Below are 22,109 nucleotides of genomic sequence, written 5' to 3'. Positions count from 1 at the left end.
CCGGTCCAGGGAAGACATGGCTTTGCAGTTTGGGCTGGACTGTTCCCATGAGGCACAGGGTCAAGGCTGATTTGCATATGGCCATGTCTGAACTGGGGTGGTGTGGTGAGCAAAAAAACGATGGATTTAGGCCCAGATCTCTGTACTGGGGTGAATGTATGACATTGTTCTGCATTCTGTCCATCAACTGTTGTTTTTGCATTTGTCACCCCGAGTGGGACGGGTATGCTCAGACGTGAGTCCTGTGCTCTCCACGCCACTGGAGTCAAGCTATCCTGGCTGATGACGGCTGAAATGCCAGAAACCGGTCCTAGGACGCTTGATTCCGGTCCAGGGAAGACATGGCTTGGCATTTTGGGCTGGACTGTTCCCATGAGGCACAGGGTCAAGGCTGATTTGCATATGGCCATGTCTGAACTGGGGTGGTGTGGTGAGCAAAAAAACGATGGATTTAGGCCCAGATCTCTGTACTGGGATGAATGTATGACATTGTTCTGCATTCTGTCCATCAACTGTTGTTTTTGCAAGAAAATAAAAATGACACATCAAAATCTTTCAGCAGCCGCCACTGCTGATTGTCTTCTTTTTTTCCCTACCCACTGCCTTCTTTTTTTCCCTACCCACTGCTAGCCTCACCCGCTGCATTGCAAGCCAAATGAAGAGAATTCGAGTACACGAATCTGGTTATTCGAAACGAAAGAGAAAGGTGGCTCAGCAGGTTTTCGTAGCATCACAGGAAGGAGCAATCCTGAACTTTATCACCCAAGGGAAACCTAAAGATGGAGAATCCTCTGGCCAGAGTATTGCTGATGCACTAGGTAAAACAGGCGCTGACGACCATAAAGAAGAACAAAAAAATTATGATATCCATGAGCAGAATGATACTCATGAGCAGACCAATGAAAATGAACAAGGTGACTCTGAAATTGATACAAACATGCAGCAATTACCAACTCAGGATGAGGATTATTACAAAAGACCCTCAGACAGAGAAACTGAAACATCATTCATCGGTCCATCAACATCTGGCATTCTGAAGGAGGTTCAGAGTTTACAGACGGATGATGCTGGTATTGAAAAGGAAGCCAAAGAGCAAGACCATGTTACAGACCCGTGTTCTGAATATGATGTGATTGGAGGGATCCTGCTTTGTGGCCGAACTCTCTTACGGACGCGCAACGTGTTTTAAGTGATGAGCACTCAAAAAGTAAACGTCGTTTTTCTGTTACCATGTTCTCACGGAAATTAAGGAATGGTGAAATTATAGATAGGCGCTAGCTTGTCTATTCAAAAAACAATAATGCAGTATTCTGTTTTTGCTGTAAATTGTTTTCTGACGCAGGGATAAAATTTACTAATGATGGAAATGACGACTGGGCACACATGCACAGTTGTCTGTCTGATCATGAATCCTCTTCAAAACACATGCGCGCCGTCAGTGCCTGGGTTGAATTAGAAAGAAGGTTAAAACAAGGACAGACAATAGATAAAGAACAGCAGAAGTTACTGCAAGTGGAAAGTGATCGTTTGGGGCAAGGTCTTGGAAAGGATCATGTCCATTGTGCATTTTCTAGCAGAATGAAGTTTGGCTTTTCGTGGTAAAACTGATACTTTGTTCAAACACAATGGCAATTTTCTAGGTCTGGTTGAGCTGCTAGCCAAGTATGACCCATATATGCATGAGCATGTGCGTAGAATTAAATGCGCTGAAATCCATGACCATTACTTGGGCAAGAATATTCAAAATGAAATAATTAATCTTAAGGGAGCTTCAGTTTTGGACAACATTATTGCAAAAATACAAAAGAGTAAATATTTTCCAGTATCGCTGGTGATTTGGTATGACCTTTTGCAGCAAATAAATCTCGTTAGCAAAATCATGCAAAGTAAGGATATGCAACTTGACATTGCATTGAAATGCCTTGAAAAGACAGTCCAGTTTCTGGAAACGTATAAGGAGAGTGGTTTCAAATCTGCACAAGTTTCAGCTAAGGGGTTGGCGGAAGAACTAGAGATGAGCTCAGATGAGATAAGTTTTCCTGCATCTACAAGTTTGCGAAGTAGAACGATTAGGAGACAATTTCAATACGAGAGTCGTGATGAGGGAATCTTAGAACCAAAAGAGAAATATTGCATTGAGTTCTTCAACGTCTTGATGGATCAAGCAATTATGTCCATGACTGAAAGGTTCACTCAGATGAAACATCACTATGATTTCTTTGGATTCCTTCACGACTGGGGGAAAATTGCTAGCATGAACGATAATGAATTGATGAAAAGCTGTGCAGATTTAAGCATCGTGTTAACCGACAGTTCTGACTCAGATGTTGATCCCGGAGATTTACATACTGAGCTGCGAATGTTCTCCTCCTTGGTGCCAAATAATGCAACAGCTTTGGAAACATTACAATTCATTTATGAAAACAAACTGAACACTGCAGTTTCAAATCTTGCAGTGGCTTTACGCATTGCGTTGACAATCCCAGTTACAGTGGCTTCAGGGGAAAGAACTTTTTCAAAACTGAAATTGATTAAAAATTGTTTGAGGACATCAATGACTCAAGAGAGACTGAATCATTTGGCCCTGTTATCAATTGAACATGACATTGCTAGATCTCTGGATTACGGACAGCTTATCAGGGAATTTGCAGCACAGAAGGCTCGCAAAGTTGACTTCCTCTCATAAAGAAGTACGCAAGATGTTTTCCATGGTCTTAATCGGACACGCTATGTTGCTACTCACTAAGTATGCAGAAATTAAAAGAACAGGTGGTAAGATAACGAAAGAAGGAAAATGGAAAAGTGGAAACAATATAGAAGAGATAGCAAACAGTAAAACACAAAAAGGTGAAAAAGTAAAAGAAAAAGTTAAAAAACATAACATAAAAAACAAACAAATAAAAAAAAGCTGGGTATTGCTACTACCTCCACGTGGTGCCTGGTGGAAACAGCGAAAGCTGGCAAAACGCAGCGGCAAATTTTGGCAAAAGTTAAACGCTTGTGTCACGAGGCGGCTATGCAGTGTCTGCAACAGACATGGCCATGCGCAAGACACCATATTCGATATGGTATCGATATTACTGTTTCCGGGCAAAGAGCCACAGATTCTTTCTCTGTGGGGGGGCTGTGGGTCCGGGGCCCCACTGTCATGGCCCTGCAGCCGTCTGTGCCAGTCCCTCACGTCGTGTGTCACAATGCCCTCCTCCTCCTAAATGTTATCGTTCTGAGACAAATTTGGAAGGGTAGGAGCAGCCGCAGGTACTGGTCATCTAACGCCTTTTCTGGACGTTTTATTAAAACAGCTTCCTGAGCTCCGCCCCGCCCGGACCCCCTCTTCCGGGGCCCCCTACCTACGCTCCCTGCACAGGGCCACTATGAGCCTAGAGCTGCCCCTGCAAGCCTGCAATGATCCCTAAACCAACTGGTCAGCACCTGTCAATCAGCTTACTTATAAAACTCAGGCTTTCACAATGCTTCCACCTGGCAGACCCAACGGGTTCAGTGGAAACAAAGAGACCTCTACTTCCAGACCAGGTGTGTGGCGAGCGAGAGCTCCAAAACATCGGAGTTCAATTAATTACACACTAACACGTAGGATTCTCACTCCAAAACAGCGGAGTTCAATCAATTACACACTAACACGTAGGATTCTCGCTCCAAAACATCGGAGTTCAATTATTTACACACTAACACGTAGGAATCGTTTTACATGCACATTAATTATTTTAGCATTCTGTTCCAGAATGATATTATTCTTAAACCACTGAAAGATGTGGAGTTACACGTTAGGATAAAAAAAAAATCTCTTTTCTGAAGTCTTTTCCATCACTGGAGCTGGGTTCTACTTTATGGAGTTATTCCCCATTCCTAGTAGTGCCAGTCCGACAGGAGAAACCACTACGATGTAGCTCAGAGGTATCCCCAATTGCACGAGTGTTAATTAATGTCATTCATAAAACATGTGGACTGCTTGCGTTTTTTAAAGAGGGAAACGCCATTTACCATTCGTTTTCTCAGCTGGAAAGTAGTGGCGAGAGGGGGGAAATGGGGGTTGAAGCTGGGCGAGATGTTTGCACAGGCTTGTTGTTTTAACTCCTTGAGCACATAATGTGCGGTGGCAGCAAACACAGGGCTGAGGGCTCATCTGCCTTCTCAAAACTCACGGCTTCCCAGAGCACGCGCATGAGGGTATCTCACTAGTAATATATACACATCATCTTTAAATGTTCCTCATTTCCCTCCCTTCCTCGCTCACCAGGGCCTGACAGTCATCCCCTTCAAGTGGAAACTGCACGCTGCCTTCGCGGCCTCCGTCCCCAACCTTTACCAAACTTCACTTTAAATGTGCAGGGAGGCCAGGAGCATTGTTAGACCATCTTCGGATGGCATCTCCATACCAAACTTAACAATGGCAACACGCTTTTTACACTTTACAGCATTAATGCTGTAAAGTGTTAGCTGCTACCTATTTTCACAGAAACAACAAAGCACAAGCACACATGCCCCACTAAGAAGGAGTCATATACGAAGATTGATAAGGCATTGTTCAACCTCAGACTTCATGGAACCCACCCAGAACCCTGACAAGATCATAACACAACTGTGTCATATCTCCAAACAACAGACCCCAGGAAGGTCTCCTGCTGTAATACCACTGCACTGTACCACAGCATAACATAACCGCGTCATATCTCGATACAACAACGCCCCCCCACTCTCCCCCGAAGGTCTCATGCTGTAACACCACTGCACTGTGCAACAGCATAACATAACTGCATCATATCTACAAACAGCCCCCCTCGAAGTACTCATGCTGTTACACCACTGCACTGTACCACAACATAACATAACTACATCATATCTTCAAACAGCCCCCCCACCACGAGAGGTCTCATGCTGTTACACCACTTCACTGTACCACAGCATAGTATAACTGTGTTATATCGTCAAATAAGAGCGGTCATATCAGAGTGTTTACCATGGTATACCTAATGCACATGACCCGCTATCCCATGAGACAGTCAATCCGGTCAATGGCGACGTGCGGTCTGGGGCTACAGCCTGGCTCCAATCCACAAAGACGCACCTCAGCTCCAAAGGAGTGGGCATTTGGTAGCACTGATAGTAGTGCAATCTATCCTGCCGCTTGAGGCAACAGTGTTGACAGAGCAATGCACACCATGCCGAGTTTCAAACAAAATGATCTGGACTGCACCCTTTACTTCTCACGTGCACAGCTCCAACTGCCAGCCTAATACACTGTGGGCCCCTCCTCTAGCCCCTGCTCTTTGAAGCAAAAGCCTTCCAGGCCAGCATGGGGTGGGGGAGGGATAAACATGTTTATTACAAATCAACCCTGCCTCTTGTCTCCTGTGCTGTGTGCACCCTGCCCTAGGCTAGAGGGCTTAAACTGTCACCTTAGGAAGCAAATACATAGGCATTGTAAAAAGCCTAGCACACCACCCTGATGATACAACTGTGCCTTGTGGCTCCGGGGCAAGTAAATCTCGCCGTGTTCACACATGGGGAGACATTGTGCATTCACTTTGACAGTGCTTAGTTTCAGGTTACGTACAGCCTCAAACAGTTCATGTTTTTTTCTTTTGTTTGCTATTCTTAGACCAGTCTCTTAACAGCAGATTCCCCGTGTAGTCCCGGCCCTGAAAAATAAGTGACGGTGCTTAGCACCGGAAAGCACCGGCACAAATTAAGCACTGTACACTGTGCCACAGCTTAAAACCTTCTGCAAAAGATTTAAAATCCCTGTGAAAAGCATCGCCAAGAAGGAAGAGTTCCAAAAGGCGCTGAGGGCCTGGTTGGAATCTAGAAATGCTACTGAGCATCCTGAAGAGCCTAGGGATGAGGCAGAGAATTCAGCTGGGCAGCTGGATAGGCCATTAGGCCTGACCGGGGGAGAAAGTACCTTCAAAGCCAGGCAGCAGTGTTTCTTCAAAGGGCCTGTCTCCAGAGGAGCTGGAGGACAGAGAATAGAATGCATAAGATGGAGATAGCCAAACTCAAGATGGGTGGTCAGATGGAGTTAGAAAATAAGAAGTTAGCCTTGGAAGAAAAGAGGATGCATTTAGAGCATGAGGGGGTGTTGAGGGAGTTGGAATTGAAAGCCAAGAGTTTAGAAATTACTCCTTCCGGTGGCAGCACACCATCCGTGCCTGTAGAAACAAGAGTGTTCATTCCCAAGGATGCTATTAAGGAGTTTCATAAGAATGAAGATATTGGGCAATGGTTCAAGGCCTATGAGGTTGCTATGTCCTACCACCGGATCCCTGAGAAGGATTGGGAGAGGGGTTGTGGGGGCGGTTCCTCAGTGATGGGCGGGACACCTTATTAGATTTGCCTTCTGAAGATCAGAATTCTTATGTACACATGAAAGAGACCTTAATGTCCAGGTATGGGTTCACCCCTGAGCTTTATAGACAAAGGTTTAGGAATTGTAAGAAACTGGAGTCTAGCACTTGGGTAGAATATGTTTCTTTCTTTGGCAGAGCATTGGATGGTTGGGTGAAGGGTAGCAAAGTGAATGATTTTGAAGAGCTCTATAATTTGATTGCATGGGAGCACTTGTCAAATATTGTTTTCCAGAGCTATGCCAGCACTTTATTGATAGCAAGATGACTAACCCTAGCTTGCCGAGGGAGAGTACCCGGGCCCACAAGGGTCACGTGGGAGACTCTGCCAAAGGTGGGCAGGGTCCCCAGCAGAAGAGTGGGGAGACAAGGGGAAACAGAGGGAGTTCCAGAAAGGGCCCCAAAGTAATCCCCAATGAAACCAAGGGAACGGTTCCCAGCCTCCCCCTGAGAAGAAGCCCGGGGCCCGACAGGTAAACCTGTTCATTGGGGACTCATGAAATGTTTTCAGTGCGGTGAAGTGGGCCACCGGTTCTATGATCCCCAGTGCCCACAGAGAGGCAAAACAGCACCCACTGGTGCACCACCCCGGCAGATGGCGAGTGTAGCACTGGGGGAGGAGATAGGTGCCCAAGGTGGGTGGGGTCCCGCAAAATGTCCCTCGTCTCTTTAGGAGACTGTGAGGTGGTCCCCAGGACCCAGCTGCCGGATAACACTAAAAAGTACAGGCAGTGGGTGACCATCAATGGCCATTAAGTGGAGGCTCTTAGAGACACCGGAGCCAGTGTGACAGCTGTCAGTTGTCGGATGGTGTCTGAAGAGCAGGTGGTCCCCAATGCATTTTACCCAGTTGTTGCCGCTGACAACACAGAGAGCCACTGCAAGGTGGCTCCGCTTCCCTTTGAGTGGGGGGGGGGGTCTCTGGTACTCTTCAAGTAGCTGTGATGCCAGCCATGCCTGTTGACTGTCTGTTGGGTAACGATTTGGAGAGCTCCCCCTTGGGCTAAGGTGGAGCGCAGTGCTCATTTGGAGATGTTGGGTCTGCCTGAGTGGGCGTGTGTGACCACATGGTCCATGGCAGCCAGTAAGGGTATTCAAGAGGACCTGGAGCCTGAAAGAGTGGCCCAGGTGCCTGCCTTAAAGAGAAGAGGCTGAGGGCGCGGGAAACCTTCCCCCACAGTTCCCACGGTCCAGGAGGAGGCAGACCTTGAGGGGGATGCCCTGGAACCTACAGGGGAACAGGTAGCTGAACTGGGGGGGTCTGCCTGAGCTGACCCATTGGCAGCAGGAATGAGGACCCTCCAGGGAAGAGTTCTGTGAGGAGCAGAAAAAGTGCCCTTCTGTTGTGGGTTTGCGGCAACAGGCTGCAAACCAGGCAGCAGGTGATCGGTCAGGATCACATTGGATCCACTGGGAGAATGGTCTCCTGTATTGTGAGCCTAAGATTGCAGAGCCTGGGTCAGCCCGTGTGCTGGTGGTACCCCAGCACTTCAGAGCCTTCCTACTGGGGCTGGCTCATGATGTGCCTTTAGCAGGACATTTGGGTCAGGACAAGACTTTTGAAATGCTTGTCACCCACTTTTATTGGCCCCAAATGCACAAGAGTTCAGACACTCATTGCAGGACCTGTCAGACTTGCCAGGCAAGTGGAAAGAATGGGAGGAAGCACAAGGCTCCTCTCCAGCCATTACCTGTGGTCAGCATCCCCTTTGAAAGGGTGGGCATTGACATTGTGGAGCCTCTGGATCCCAAGACAGCTATGGGCAACAGGTTCATCCTGGTCTTGGTGGACCATGCCACCAGGTAAACGGAAGCCATCCCTCTCCGGTTGGTGACGTCCCCCGTTGTGGGTCATGCATTGATGGGGATTTTCTCCTGTGTGGGGCTCCCCAGAGAGGTGGTGTCAGACCATAGTACAAACTTCATTTCCAAGTATATGAAGTCCCTGTGGCAGGAGTGTGGGGTAACTTATAAATTCACCACTCCTTACCACCCCCAAGGTAATGGGCTGGTTGAGAGATTCAACCGGACCCTCAAAGGCATGATTATGGGTCTTGAGGAACCTATGAGGCGTAAGTGGGATGTCCTCTTGCCATGCTTTCTCTTTGCTTACAGAGAGGTGCCACAGAAGTCCTTAGGGGTCAGCCCCTTTGACCTGCTCTATGGTCACTCTGTAAGAGGACCTCTGAGTTTGGTAAAGGAAGGTTGGGAGAAAGCTCCCAGGAAACCTCCCCAGGATGTATATAGTTACATGCTGGCCTTCAGAAACCAAACCCGGCGTTTCAGACAACTCGCCCAGGTGAATCTGGAAGCCAGCCAGGAAGAGATGAATCGGTGGTATAATCAGAATGCCACTCTGATTGAGCTTCCGCCTGGTCAGAAAGTTTGGGTCATGGCCCCCGTGGAGTCCTGTATGCTCCAGGATAAGTGGACCGGACCCTTGAGCTGGTGGAGCGCAAGAGTGATGTCACCTACTTGATGGACTTGCAGTCTTCAAGGAACCCTTTGCGGGTCCTACATGTCAACCGCCTGAAGCCCCACTTAGAGAGGTCCGAAGTGGGCATGCTCCTAGCGACAGATGATGGAATGGTGGAGGAGACCGAGCCTCTTCCTGACCTCCTGTCTACAACAGAGCAAGATGGGTCAGTGGATAGTGTAAACCTCTCTTCCACCCGGACCCCTGAGCAGCAGAATGACTGTCGCATCACCGAAGCGTGCCCCCGCAGCTGTTCGCCATCGCATCATCGACAACGCGTGTCACCGGGCCTGTCGCGGCTCAGAAGTTACTGAGTTCACCACACGGCCGTCGGCGTGCATGTATCGCATCCAACGTCGTCGCATCGCGGCGCCATCTTGTCGCATCACACCGGATCACAGTAAGAAACTGACGCATCACCTAATCTCCGGTAAGGAACCGACGCACCACCTCCCCTGTGCTGCAGTAAGGAACCGACGCATCACCTCCCCCGAAGCAAGGAACTGATGCATCACCTTCCATGCGACCCTTTTGTTTGTATTGCGTGACGCATCCAAGGTACTTTGAGAGTAAAGTGTCACATTTACCATCTACATTGCACTAAGCTATTTCTACCATTTTAAAGTCTATTTTTGATTACAGTATTGTGGATTTTTGTTGTTAAGCCTAGTAAAGATTACTTATTTTTCTAAACTGGTGTGGTGTCCATTTGTAGTGTTTTCACTGTATTACTGTATGTGTTCACAAATGCTTTACACACTGCCTCTGAGATAAGCCTGTCTGCTCTTGCCAAGCTACTAAGGGAGTGAGCAGGGTTTATTTTAGAAGTGTAGCCCCTTACCCTGACTAGAAGCAAGGGCCCCTATTTGGACAAAGGTACCTACCTCTGCCAACTAGAGACCCCCAGTTCTAACACCTCACCAAAGAGATCATGAGAGAATGTGTGGAATACTACTCAACTCTCTACAATGACATCCCCGTGGTGAATATTGCTCAAATTGATGGTTATGTAATGGATATTCATGTACCAACCTTCTCCAGTGAAGTCCGTGAGACCTTTGAAGTGGATACTACTCAAGCCGAAGCCCAAAATCAAAATGCTATAAGTTGAATGAACTCTGGTAAAACCCCGGGACCCAATGGCCTCCCAGCTAAATTCTTTAAGAAACAAGTGGACATACTTCCTCCAATTTACTCCACCTATATTTAATGGCACACAAAGATGGTATCCTTCCACGTGACCTCCATAGAGCCACGATTGTGGTTAGACATATGATGGAAAACCTTCAACCTGCTGTAGCTCTTAACTACTTATTTAATTGATTAACATAGAAACTAAGGTCCTAGCTACTATTCTGGCCACCAGACTTCTGGGAATAATCTCTCCATTAATTAACAGTGATCAATCTGGCTTCATGCCGAAGCACTCCACCAGGGGGAATCTTCGTAAACTCCATAACTCGATGGGGGCAGCTCAAACCAGACAGGATCCCCATCTTTTTGTTTCACTTGATGCTGAGAAGACTTTTGATGCAATACATTGGACCTTCATAAATGGGGTACGGACCTCATTTCATGGAATGGATAAACGTAGTCTACAAAGACTTGTGGCTGCTGTAAAAGTTAATTGTATGTCTTCACCTGAATTCCCAATCACAAGAGGAACTAATCAGGGATGCCTCCTTTACCCTCCTCCTTTTTGCTCCGACTTTGGAGCCATTTGTGTGCCTGATCCATGTACACCCTGAGATCAGAGGCTTCCGGGAGGAAGGCTCCCCAATCCCAGAAGAAAAGATTTCTTTATACACGGACGACATCCTACTTTACTTATTACAACCAAAAGATTCAATCCTGGTAGTCCTACATGCCTTCGAACGCTTCGCAGCCCACTGCGGGTACACAATAAATTGGGAAAAATCAGTTATTGTCCCTGTCGGAGGGGATTTTGACCTGAGTGACCTTCCCCAGAAATTTAGAGTGACCAGGGAGGGATTTAAATTCCTGAGGATTTATGCTAAGACAGACCCTGAGCTGTGTGTGGAACCTTTGAAGCCTCGGATAGAGGATGCTCCTGTTTGGTATGGAAAGAGAGAATCACTCTGGAAACCCCGCTATAGATAGGTAAAAGCTTGAAAGAAATAAGTAAATTGAAAGGCTTCACACCCTGGGACGGAATAGGTATTTCTAAAGTGGGTGGGCTACTGAAGGGGGGGAGACTTGATGCCCATTTCCTCACTCCAGAGGGGATTTCGACTACATGATCAACAGTCTTATAAATACCAACAACTTGCTCATGCCTGGAATGTCAAAAATAACCCCCCGGAGATCCCTGAATATGTCCCCCTTGAGGGGGAACTTTTAATGGATGAATTACAAGAGAAACCAGTATCTTAAATCTATAAAACCATTAATATTAATATGCCCAACACCCTACTAAAACTGCGGTCAACATGGGAGGCTGATATTGGTGAATTTGAAGATCTAGATTTGGAGGCAGCATTAGTGTTCCCCTGGGAGATAGCCGTTAGAGCTCGACTGCTCCTCATCCATTTTAAAATACTACATAGGATTTACTATGATATTGTCCATCTCCATAAAATGGGCAGGGTAGCCTCCTTGTAATGCCTGCATTCTGGGAGGAACCAAAGAGACTTTATTCAAACATTATGGCTATGCCCGAACATACAAATATATTGGCACTGAGTGCTTTCAGAACTCAGAACTCAACACTATACTAGGGGTGCAATTGCCTGAAGACCCTAAATATGTTCTTTTGGGGATACCTGACAATGTAGTTCTGAAATGGATGAAATTAATACTGAAGCCCATGGAAAGCCGCCGCAAGCCGCATTCTTTCTAGACTGGGCTGGGGAAGACTACGACTCCCAGACTCCTCGGTCCCCCTGCAGTGTCACTGTTGTGCCCGGAGGCGCTCCTGAGCATACCTGCAGCCCGCAGCGTTGGAAGCCTGTGGAAAGCTGCCACAAGCAGCATTCTATGGAGACCGGGCCAGCGAAGGACTACACCTCTCAGACTCCCCCGTCCCCCTGCAGCATCACTGTCGCGCCCGGAGGTGCTCTTGGGCATCCCTGCGGGCCCGCGGCGTGGGCCCACCCAAGCAAAGCCCGGGCCAAGGGCGGACCTGTCCACACTTGTCATATCCTGGAAGAGGCTGGGCTGGGCCACCCCTCGAAGCCATTGACATTGAAGGTACTGTACCACCTATATCTGTGCCCTGGAATTGTGCTTTTGTTGACCCGAGGTCCACAGCCAAGGACATTTGTACAATTATGTCAGTTGGCCATGAGTAAAAGGAAAGCGGTTGAGGACAGACCTAGGGAAACATGCCTGAAAGTAAAAAAATTGAAGAAAGGCATGAGGTACGCTGTGGGAATTGTGCTCTTGACAGAATTTACAATCTTGTGTCTGAATGTGTGGAAATATTGGAGTCCCCTGGGGCCGAACATGCTGTCCAGAAGGTGCTAGCCATGCCTGACGCTAATGTCTTATCAATTGTTAACAATCTAACAGCAGAAGTAGCATCCTTGAATTTATTATTACTAAATTTGAAAGACCAGGGTAGCCCGCTTCTGGCTAACAATTGGAACCCTTTTGATGAACCAACCACCCCAGCTCTTCAGCCTGATATACTTAGAGAGGGGGACCCAGCCTTGCCTACCGCAGGATCTCTTCAGTGTCCGACCAGATCCAGTAGCATAGCTCCCAGGCAAACTTTTAGCGAGCTAAGGAGTAATAAGTCTTCAGAGAAAAGGGGGCACATTGTGTTGTGTAGTTCCTAGGAGTCCCCCAGGACCTGCGCGTTTTGTATGACCTAAACTGAGGGCTTGGTGTCCCAACCGCTTCTGAACACTCCCACAGGATATGTCAGCTATTATACCAGCTAGCTCTACAGTGCCACTACCACCCCCTATATTCTACAGTGGTGTAGGTAGTGTCTGGCAACCACTGAACATGACAACCCTGATTCCTCAGGGATCGTGGACAACAGTACAGTATGTTTCGCTCAGACACTCGTGCTTGCATTCTCCCAAAGAACAGACAGGATGGCAATTATGACTTTCAATAAGAATTTATTGGTCCAGCGACAGCCTGGGGTAAAACATATGTGCTGCAACAATCAGGAGACAGAAGCATACAAAATAGATTGCTAGTACCAATTTAGTGAATAGTAGGTACGTTTCTACCATAGGGGTAATAAAATGAAAAGGAGCAGTTCAGATAAAAACAGTAGCACTTGCATATTCCTAAAATACGCGCCCTACGTAATTCGCTAAAATTTACTTAGCCTAACCTTGATGTGTCGGTGTATGTATGGGCATAGATATGTGTACCTGTAGCCATGAAACCCCTAGAGAAGAAACAGCCCCCTCACCTGATGGTTTAGAATTAAGGGCCCCATCTCTGTGTTGAGGATGACAACCCACAAGGGAGTGTCAGAATGCTGCTTGTCGGGTCGGAGATTTGGCATGCAGGAGCCCAGTCTCCGCTTGGAAGGAGTTCTCCTCTAATTTGTAGGGGGGAGTGAGGGTCTTTTATACTAAAGTGGTCACTCCAGGTTTTTTTCTAGAATCCATATGTTTCTAAAACAACCATAGATATTTTGAAAACAATCATGAATGTTTGAAAATAATCACCGATGCTTTTCTAAACAAGTGTGGCTGTTGGCCAAGGATGAAAAAACAGTGGTGACCCTTATTCAGAATAAATCTGCTGTGCCTGGGGATATGTTTATGTACGTCAAGTACAGGGATTCAGATAGAAGATTGAGAGCCTGGTGTTGAAGAGACAGGTGCAAGCTATTAGGTAAGAAGTCACCTGTTTAGAATCGTTATAGTCGTGTGGATGAGATAATGTATGTAAAATGAGGTGTACATCGATGAGATTATCCTAAAAGACATGACAATTGAGTACAACCAAACGGCTCCCTGGCCATGGCGAAAGGCCCCATTGTAATGACATCCAGTCCAGGTGTAACCAAAGTAACACTCTAGTAAGTGAGAAGAACAGGGCTCCCTATACTCGCAAAAGGGTATATTCATGACAAATGTCCCAAAAAGTAATCCTAACCCGACGTGGGAAGACGAAGACTTGCTCAAAAACAAAGTAATTCACTGGATTAGGTATGCTAGAGGCTGTAGATCAATAATTAGGGAGGACATCTTACGAGCAAGAAGGCTATCCCCTTCCTTTAGTCCAACAGATTGCATTAAATTAACCCTGATTAAAGACAGACTGGTTGATAACATGGTTGCCTTGTAAGCTAGATCGTGCCCCTCTGCAAATACCAGCATTTAATTTAAGAATCAGCTCCCTTCTGTCTCCCCTTGCTCTGCCCAAGACTCGACTCTGGCCACCATCGATTGACTGAACTGGCCTAGCTTAACACCTTGTAGCCCCGAAGGAGTATGCAGTTCCTGTAGGGTGGGGAAAGAAGAGAGGAGGCTAGGTTGGTCAACACCCTTACTCAGTAGTGGAGTGTTGGTGTCTCCCAATTTGGTAAGTGGGGCCCTCACACACCCATTTGGGTGTCATGCTTCATCATAGGGCTTGCTCCTCATCAGGCCGGCACTGCAATGCCTGACTGGCACCCTATGAGGGGCTCTTGGTCGGAGACCTTTTTTTCCCTGTATAGCTGTATAGGTGAGGTGCGTGTGAGGGGCCTTGTGGTGTAGATGTGAGGTGATGTGAGGAGAAATAAAATGAGGCGAGGTGGTGCTCCAAAATGAATTTTAATCTGCGAGCCCACTCGTCTAATTGTTGGCGGTGTCTATATGTGTGTAGTCATGGTCAACATGTTTCTTACCTTATGTGTATAAATATTTCGGCAATTCTTCAGGACCTTTCTTGATGCACTATCTACATGGGTATTTGGTCATGGAAAATGAACCAATCACTCTGATGACCTTTCAATGAGGTACCTTAATAATACAAATCATGGGACCAACCTAATGAGATTTAAAACAGAGATAAAAACAACAGTAAATGAATAAGGTATGCACATACAGTAATAATACCTCCAAAATGAAATTAAAAACATGCCACAACCACATACTCAATGGTTAGTGCAACTCAAAAGGTGCATGGCCAGACAAACATAATAAGCAGACTTGTGGCACATTTGACATATACAAAACATACTGGTGTCATTGGTGGTAACCAACCACCGTAGGAAATGGTGCGATGGAACTCACCCACTTCGGGTTCAAGTCACACCTCATCAATAGTTAGGTAGCGCAACTATCGTTACAAAAGTTAACGTCATGCTGGTTTTGAGGAGAGAAGGGGGAAGATAAAAACACGATGGGTATAAGCAAAGATGGAAGGTTGCCCATGGATGAGCGTCCTGTCAAAGTTACATAGGTCTCTGGTGCCAAAGGGGGGGGGGGAGGGAGAAGAGCAGCGGGGACCCCTTACTTACAGTTCTACTGGAAAACAGGTACCGGCAACCTACCCCTCGTTCTGCCTCGTTGGGAGGAAGCGAGGAGTGTGAAACCCATAGGTTTAAGTAGCAGGGAAATGACCCAGAAGTGGAAGGTCGAGGGACATTCGGCGGCCATCTTTGAAGGGGGTTGAAGCTACAAGTTCCCGGTCTTAGCACCTGCCTCGAGGAATCCTGCAGCTCTTTATTCCATACCTGAGAAGAACCATGCCACCACTGGTAGCATAAGTCTAGGATCGCCCTAGGCTTTATTTCCCATTACACACAGGGAGCTACTAGCAACCATCAGATCCACCTAGAGCTGTTGATATTGAGACGTAGCCCTCCCAACAGCCCTATGCCTCAGGCCAAATGCCAGTTAAAGACAGCGTCTTGGAATGTGGCTGGGGTGAAGACAATGCTGACATTTTTGCACTGGATCCAATTCATTGAAACCTTTGCTATCTCTCTACTCCAGGAAACCCGGAGTACCAGGAAACCTGGAGTACCACTCCATCGTATATGCCTGGGTTTCTAACATTCCACCGTCCAGCCACCCAGAACAAAGTTGGCCACCCTTTAGGGGGATTGTTAGTTTGGGTGGAGATAGAGCTCAACTGCCAGGTTCAAGAGCTCTCTTATAATGGCCCCTATATTTTGGCTATCTGCCTAAAGGGTAAAACAGGCCGCACCTTGGAAATTTTGAATGCCTATTCAAGGGGGATCTGGAGAGGCATTAGATCCACCACCCTGCAAGATCTCGAGGAGCTCCATGGGGCAAGGCGCTACTCATACCCCTTGATTCTAGTGAGAGACTTTAATGTCACTTTCAAACCCCTGGGGACGGAGGACAACAGTGAGGAAAGAGAAAATGACTATTGGTTAGTCCCCCAACTCGACCTGCCTCCAATTAGGAAATGGTCTCAAGTTGCACTACAGCCAAAAGCCATTACCCTGGGGCATGGACTGAGGGCAACAAATGGGTGGAGTAAGTCGGACAAAATGGGTGCCAATACCTTTAATAGGTCCAAGGGAACTAGTCGTATTGACTACTTCCTTCTTGACCTAAGGCTTTGGCCGTTGCTTATAGATATGCCTGTGGGCTCAAGTGTAGACAGCGACCACAGCCCTCTAAGCATGAGCCTCACATCACCTTAAATAAATAAATCCGTATTTGAAAAGCGCAAACTACTCACCCTTACGGGTCTCAAGGCGCTGGGGGCCGTCGTGGAAATTAAGTGAGCTATTACCCAGAATCACATGGTGCTGAGCTGCCGCCGGAGCCGGGGATCGAACCGTGAACCCTGTGCTCCGAAGTCAGCTGCCCTGGCCACTGTACCACACCTCTCCACACCTTGGGATGGGACTCTTATAAAGCCGAGATCTTTTGTAGCGACTAGAGAACTCCTTCCATCGAATGACAACCGCCACTTAAAGTGACAAAAGGTGATCCTAGATGAGGCTAAGCTCCAGGCCCTCAGTCACCAACTAGTTGCGGGTCTGCTGGACTTTAAAGTCATGCTTCAGAATTTGGAAGGCCAGGAACTTATTTCTCTTAGACATTTCAGCCTTTTCAAACAACTGGCTGATTATTTTAGCTAATCTATATCACATCCACGGCACAGCCGCCGGGCACCAGAGCAGACCGTTTGGTTTAGTCGTGAATGTAGGCAACTTAAATCTCAACTAGCGTCTGCCCTTAGATCCCACTCAACGAAGACAGTAAGAGACCTGAGATGGGCCTATAGGAAAGCCCAAGCAAGAGCAAAATTGGAGTGGGATGAAAATAGGTGAAGTGTAATCAGTGAGGCATGTGCTACCAATGACTAAACTGTTTTGGCAGATAGTGTCATGTGGGGACGCCCTGAGGCCCCCCAAATCATCCAGCAACATAGCAATCTCCGTCTGGCAAGATCATTTCAAACTCTTGTATGCAGATTCCTCTTCCTCAGTTTTAGACTCATGCAAACCCACCCTGCCCTTGATCTACACCAAGTAGTTTTTTTTACTAAAGCTCAAATACAGACTTCTATCAATTCAATTGTTCAAGCAAAGGCCCACGGACCTGATGGCATTCCTGGTGACTTGTTTTTATACAATAAGGAGAACTGGTCAGCCTATATTTTGATTCTGTCAAATGCCATTACAGCGGGGGCTCCGGTACCCTTGTCATGGAAAGGCACTGAGGTGATCCTGATCTGTAAGTAAGGCGACAGATCGTCCCCTAGTAATTATAGACCAATAAACCTTATCGACTCTATCCAGAAAGTAGTGAGTCGAGCACTACTGAATAAGATACAGTTCTGGATTAGCGAGAAAAATATTTTATCTCCATTCAAACCAGGCTTCAGAGCCAAAACGGGAATAATTGATCAGGTCTTTTGCTTAATTCTACTCTCATGGAAGACCGTGGTCATTGGCCGGATGGTAGCATATAAGTGGCTTTTATCGACCTCAAAACAGCGTTCGACCTTGTTCCCATACATAAATTGTGGCAATGTTTAGTTGATATGGGGATGCCGCCGGATATTCTGTCCATGGTAATTCACGTCCGTGACGCAAACTTTGCAAAAATCCGTTGGGGAGACCAAGGGCAGCTCACTGATCCCATACCCATTAATAGAGGCGTCCACCAAGGATGCGCTTTAGTTTCCACAATGTTTTCATTATACATGAACAGTGTTGTTCAATTTCTGCAGCAGGATCCTTCTGATGCCCCAATGCTGGGGGGTGATAGGATCGTGACACTTATGTTCACGGACGACAACCTGCTGATGTCAAAAACTCTGGCGGGATTACAGAAACTGCTCTCCCGCTTTAAAGATTTCTCTGAAATGCGCAATCTCAAAATCTCTACCTCCAAAACTACGTTTTTAATGATCAATCCCCATAAGTCCTATAAGGGCGGACCATCCCTGGGCAGTACTTTACTGGAAAGGGATACCAGCTTTGAATATTTGGGAATCAACCTTTCTGAAATCATGTCGTGGAAGCACCAAGCAGCTAAATCCACTCTAAAACTTTCTCAAGCAACTGGGGTTATAAACAAAGAACAGAGTTCATCTCATAGCAAACCAGTGGCGGTGCCTCGAAAGATCTATGAAATAAAAGTGGTGAGCGCCGCCCTCTATGAAGCAGAGCTGTGGGGGTTCCACAGGATGGATGACCTTTCTAGGGCTGAGAATAAGTTCCTGAGGAGTCTAGTCCAACTTCCCCAGAGTACCCTTCTTCATCCCCTAAGCTTAGATCTGGGCAAGAAATCTATTGTCGGCTAGGCAAAGCTCTGTCCTGTGTTATTCTGGCGGAGAATATGGTCAAATCCTAAACTAATGCCAAGTCGCTTAAAGAAGTTATTTCGTTAGACAAACAGAAGAAACTAGGGTGGCTAAAGAATCTAAGGGATCTGCTAGCTGACATTGGGGATCTGTGGGAGTACAGGAACCTCGCATAATTTCCCTCCAATAATCAAATAAAACTGCAGTACTGGGGCTGGGTTTCCCTTCAAGCCGCTGCCACATCTAATGAGGGCCGGTTAAGTAACAAATTTATGGACTTTAAGCCTGTTCCCCTCTTTGAACCTATTTTAGATATCATTAAAACCCCACTGGACAGGAAGCTGTATATGCAGTTCAGGTTCGGCATGCTTCCACTCAACGCTTGCATTGGCTCATGGTGCAATACAAGTGTAACTACACAGTTCTGCCAGGACTGAATCACTTGAATCTCCAGTGCACATCTTTTTTGCCTGCCCTGCCTATTCTCACCCCAGAACTAAGTGGCTTATACCCCTATGTAAACAACTAGGGACACAAGCCCATACTGAAGCCCTGTGCATATTAAGATCTGATTCTAGACAAGTTATAGCTTGCTCAGTTGCAAAGTTCCAGGGCCATATGTGGTTGCATAAGGAGGAACCTACTGCAAAGAGGAGAAGATTGTTAATCTTGAACTTTATTGCTAAAATCGTTTGTATAAAATATTTATATAGTATTCCTTGTTGGATTCATACATGTTTGTGATGCAGGTTGTCCTACGTTTTTGGGGCTTCAGAGAGACTAGGGCCATGTGATTTGTTACAGTGCGGGCTGCCTGATTAGAGTAGAATCCATAAGAGGGCTTCTAATTTGTAATAATGATTAGTTTTAACTGGGCCTGTGCACAGGCGATGTTTTTATCTTTTGTACATTTTTGTCTTTGTATGAAATTAACTGCAAATGTATTTAATGCATTTGTAATTGCACTTTAGCTCCCATCCAACTACGGACAATGGAATGTATGAGCAGATGTGCATATTGTCCTTCTATTGTTAACAACCGGATAACGTGAAACAACACCAATTGGAAAGGAGCGTTTCTCCGTATTTCAGTGCTATCAATCAAGTATTGAATTTCTCAAAAAAACTCCAGTCCATAGGCCAATTTTTCAATTCCAAAAATAATATTCCAAACTTATTAATGAAGGCACATAATATAATGTCATTGATTCAATTTCATCAAATCTTTTCAGCCTACGCGTTTCGTCCTAAACCGGACTTTATCAGGGCTGAAAAAAAGGAAATATATACACCAATCAATTCAATGCAATGTAATGCATTACTATATTGTACATTATATTGATGCATAAGGAATACTCCAGAATCCATTCAAACCCACAATACTACTTGAACTTTTCAATGCCTGCCTATATCCATTCTAATAACCAAACTCCCAGGGCGAGATTTCAATTTTATCAAATTGTCATTGGTAAGACACTTCATTAATTGATCTTGTAAATTATTAATATTCTCTCTTCCTGTTTGTTGTCATAATTCACCTAATTCTTATACAACTGCTTATTAGGCTTAATGATGACATTTAAATACCCAGGTTATTACCTAAGATTAGCGTCCATTGCCTCATTTTGATTGATACCAGGGACATGCCTATTCTATTACTCGATTGCTGTGTACTCATGTTGACTGCAATTTCATGAAAATTCATGGATTCTCCAGAAACATTCTATAATTGATATGAGGCCTTCTATATAACTTTCAATTAACCCTTCTTAGCCTTCAGAGACATACCTTGTTTTGTTCGTTTTGAGCCTGTATTCCTTCCATAATCTCAACTCAATTACTTTTCTTGCTATGTGTTAAGTCTGAAAAAGCAACAACTTTATGTTATTTAATTTTACTTAAAGCCTCTTTATGCAACTTCCTACTGCTCTTTAATAATCTTTGAAAGAGTACCTTATTTTATTCTTGTTGGGCCTTTATTATTTCCATTATCCCAAATCAAACGTGTATCCTGCTAAGCGCTCCAATAGATCACCTCTGTAAAAGTTCAAACAACATCTACAATTACCACTTTGATTATAGAAACTTCTCATCCAATCGTTCCTATTTTTTAGAAACAACGTACCTTATTGCATATAAACAATTTCTTATTCTATCCTCATGATCTTCAATATTCAATATCCTGTTGTTCTCTCCATCTCATTCACGAATGCTGAATTCTGTAGGAAAATATATTTACACCAATATCATCCTCTAGAGACAATAAGCTACCAATAAGCATTCCTAATGCTTTATACTCAAAATCAGGGAGATACCTCTGCAATTTCCGCTTTGATTTTAGAACTTCTCATCCCACTGTTCCTATTTATTATTTTTAGAAACGTACCTTGTTTCATATAAACACTGTTTTATTTAATCTTCACGATCTTCCATATTCAATATCCTGTTGTCCTCTCTCTCTCAATCACGAATGATGATTTCTGTATAAAAATATATTTACACCAATATCATCCTTAAGTAACAGCTGACAATAAGCATTACTAATTCTGTTATTATCATAATCAGGGAGCCATCTCTACCACACCCTTGCATAAGTGTTCCCAACATAGTAGTTCATTCGAAGTTCTCATTTGCATTAACACACTTAATGTCAACAACCACCCCTTGGCCCTGTCTGTTAATAAAACCAAAAGTAAGTTAATCCACTATCCAAATCAATATTCCGCCCTTTTCTTCCTCCATTATCCTCCTCAGGCCCCAAAAACGTATTTTGCTCACCGTAACAACATCAATAAGTCGCTCCCGGTAACAGCCGGTCCGATAAATCCCGCCATCTCAGAAGCTTCCGCTAACTCTCTCTTTTAAAGGAAGTCTACACCAATCAACTTTCAGCCTCATTACTCTTCTAAACCAATCCCATTCGCTTTCTTTCAAGCTTCCGTATTAACAATTTATCTGGCTTCCTCTGTGGTCCGACACGGTTCGTAACTAATCGTATCACTTGCTGCCAACACCCACCTCCATATACCAACTTCCTCTTTCTATGTAGTTTCACCTGATTAATTTCCTGTATTATAACGAAGCAATATTATTGGTTAGTTTGCGCAACCTGCTAGCCGCGCCCCTCTCCATACTACAACTTCCTCTTAACACATAGTTTCATTCCAATTAATTTCCTGTTTGTAACCATGCAATTATATTGGTTGACTTGCGCAACCTGCCCCAGCGCTCATCTCCATGCTACAGCCTCCTTTTTCTACATAGTTACGACCCACATTTATTTCCTGTTTGTCATGCGGTATCCTTGGTTGTGTATCTTTTGATATACCCCCGTATTTTGAAGGTATAAATGAATACTCCAGATATTGTTTTTTAATTATTACATCCATCTCGCCTCAACAACACACCCAGTTTGTACCTCGCTGCATTCAATATGTATCAAAACCTCCATATTGGCAATCGTTTAGATCTGGTTCCTACTCCGTGTTCAATTATTCCACATACCTTTATTTAAAGTATACCATAGTGCATTAACCTACTGCTCTCCTCCTTACA

At 45.4% G+C, this 22,109-nt stretch overlaps 1 long non-coding RNA gene across 1 annotated transcript; it reads right to left on the bottom strand.

The window, feature by feature from the left end:
• Window positions 1-14,291: 14,291 nt before the first annotated feature.
• Window positions 14,292-20,775, bottom strand: LOC146775767 (uncharacterized). Its single transcript, XR_014971925.1, has 4 exons — window positions 20,680-20,775; window positions 20,508-20,591; window positions 20,343-20,416; window positions 14,292-14,807 (listed from the first exon to the last, which is right to left on the bottom strand). It is a non-coding gene; the product is annotated as an uncharacterized LOC146775767 (long non-coding RNA).
• Between the last annotated feature and the right edge of the window lie 1,334 nt (window positions 20,776-22,109).

This window comes from Triturus cristatus, chromosome 12, assembly GCF_964204655.1.
Source record: "Triturus cristatus chromosome 12, aTriCri1.1, whole genome shotgun sequence".
Taxonomy (NCBI): domain Eukaryota; kingdom Metazoa; phylum Chordata; class Amphibia; order Caudata; family Salamandridae; genus Triturus; species Triturus cristatus.
This window is presented reverse-complemented; position numbering and strand designations above follow the sequence as displayed.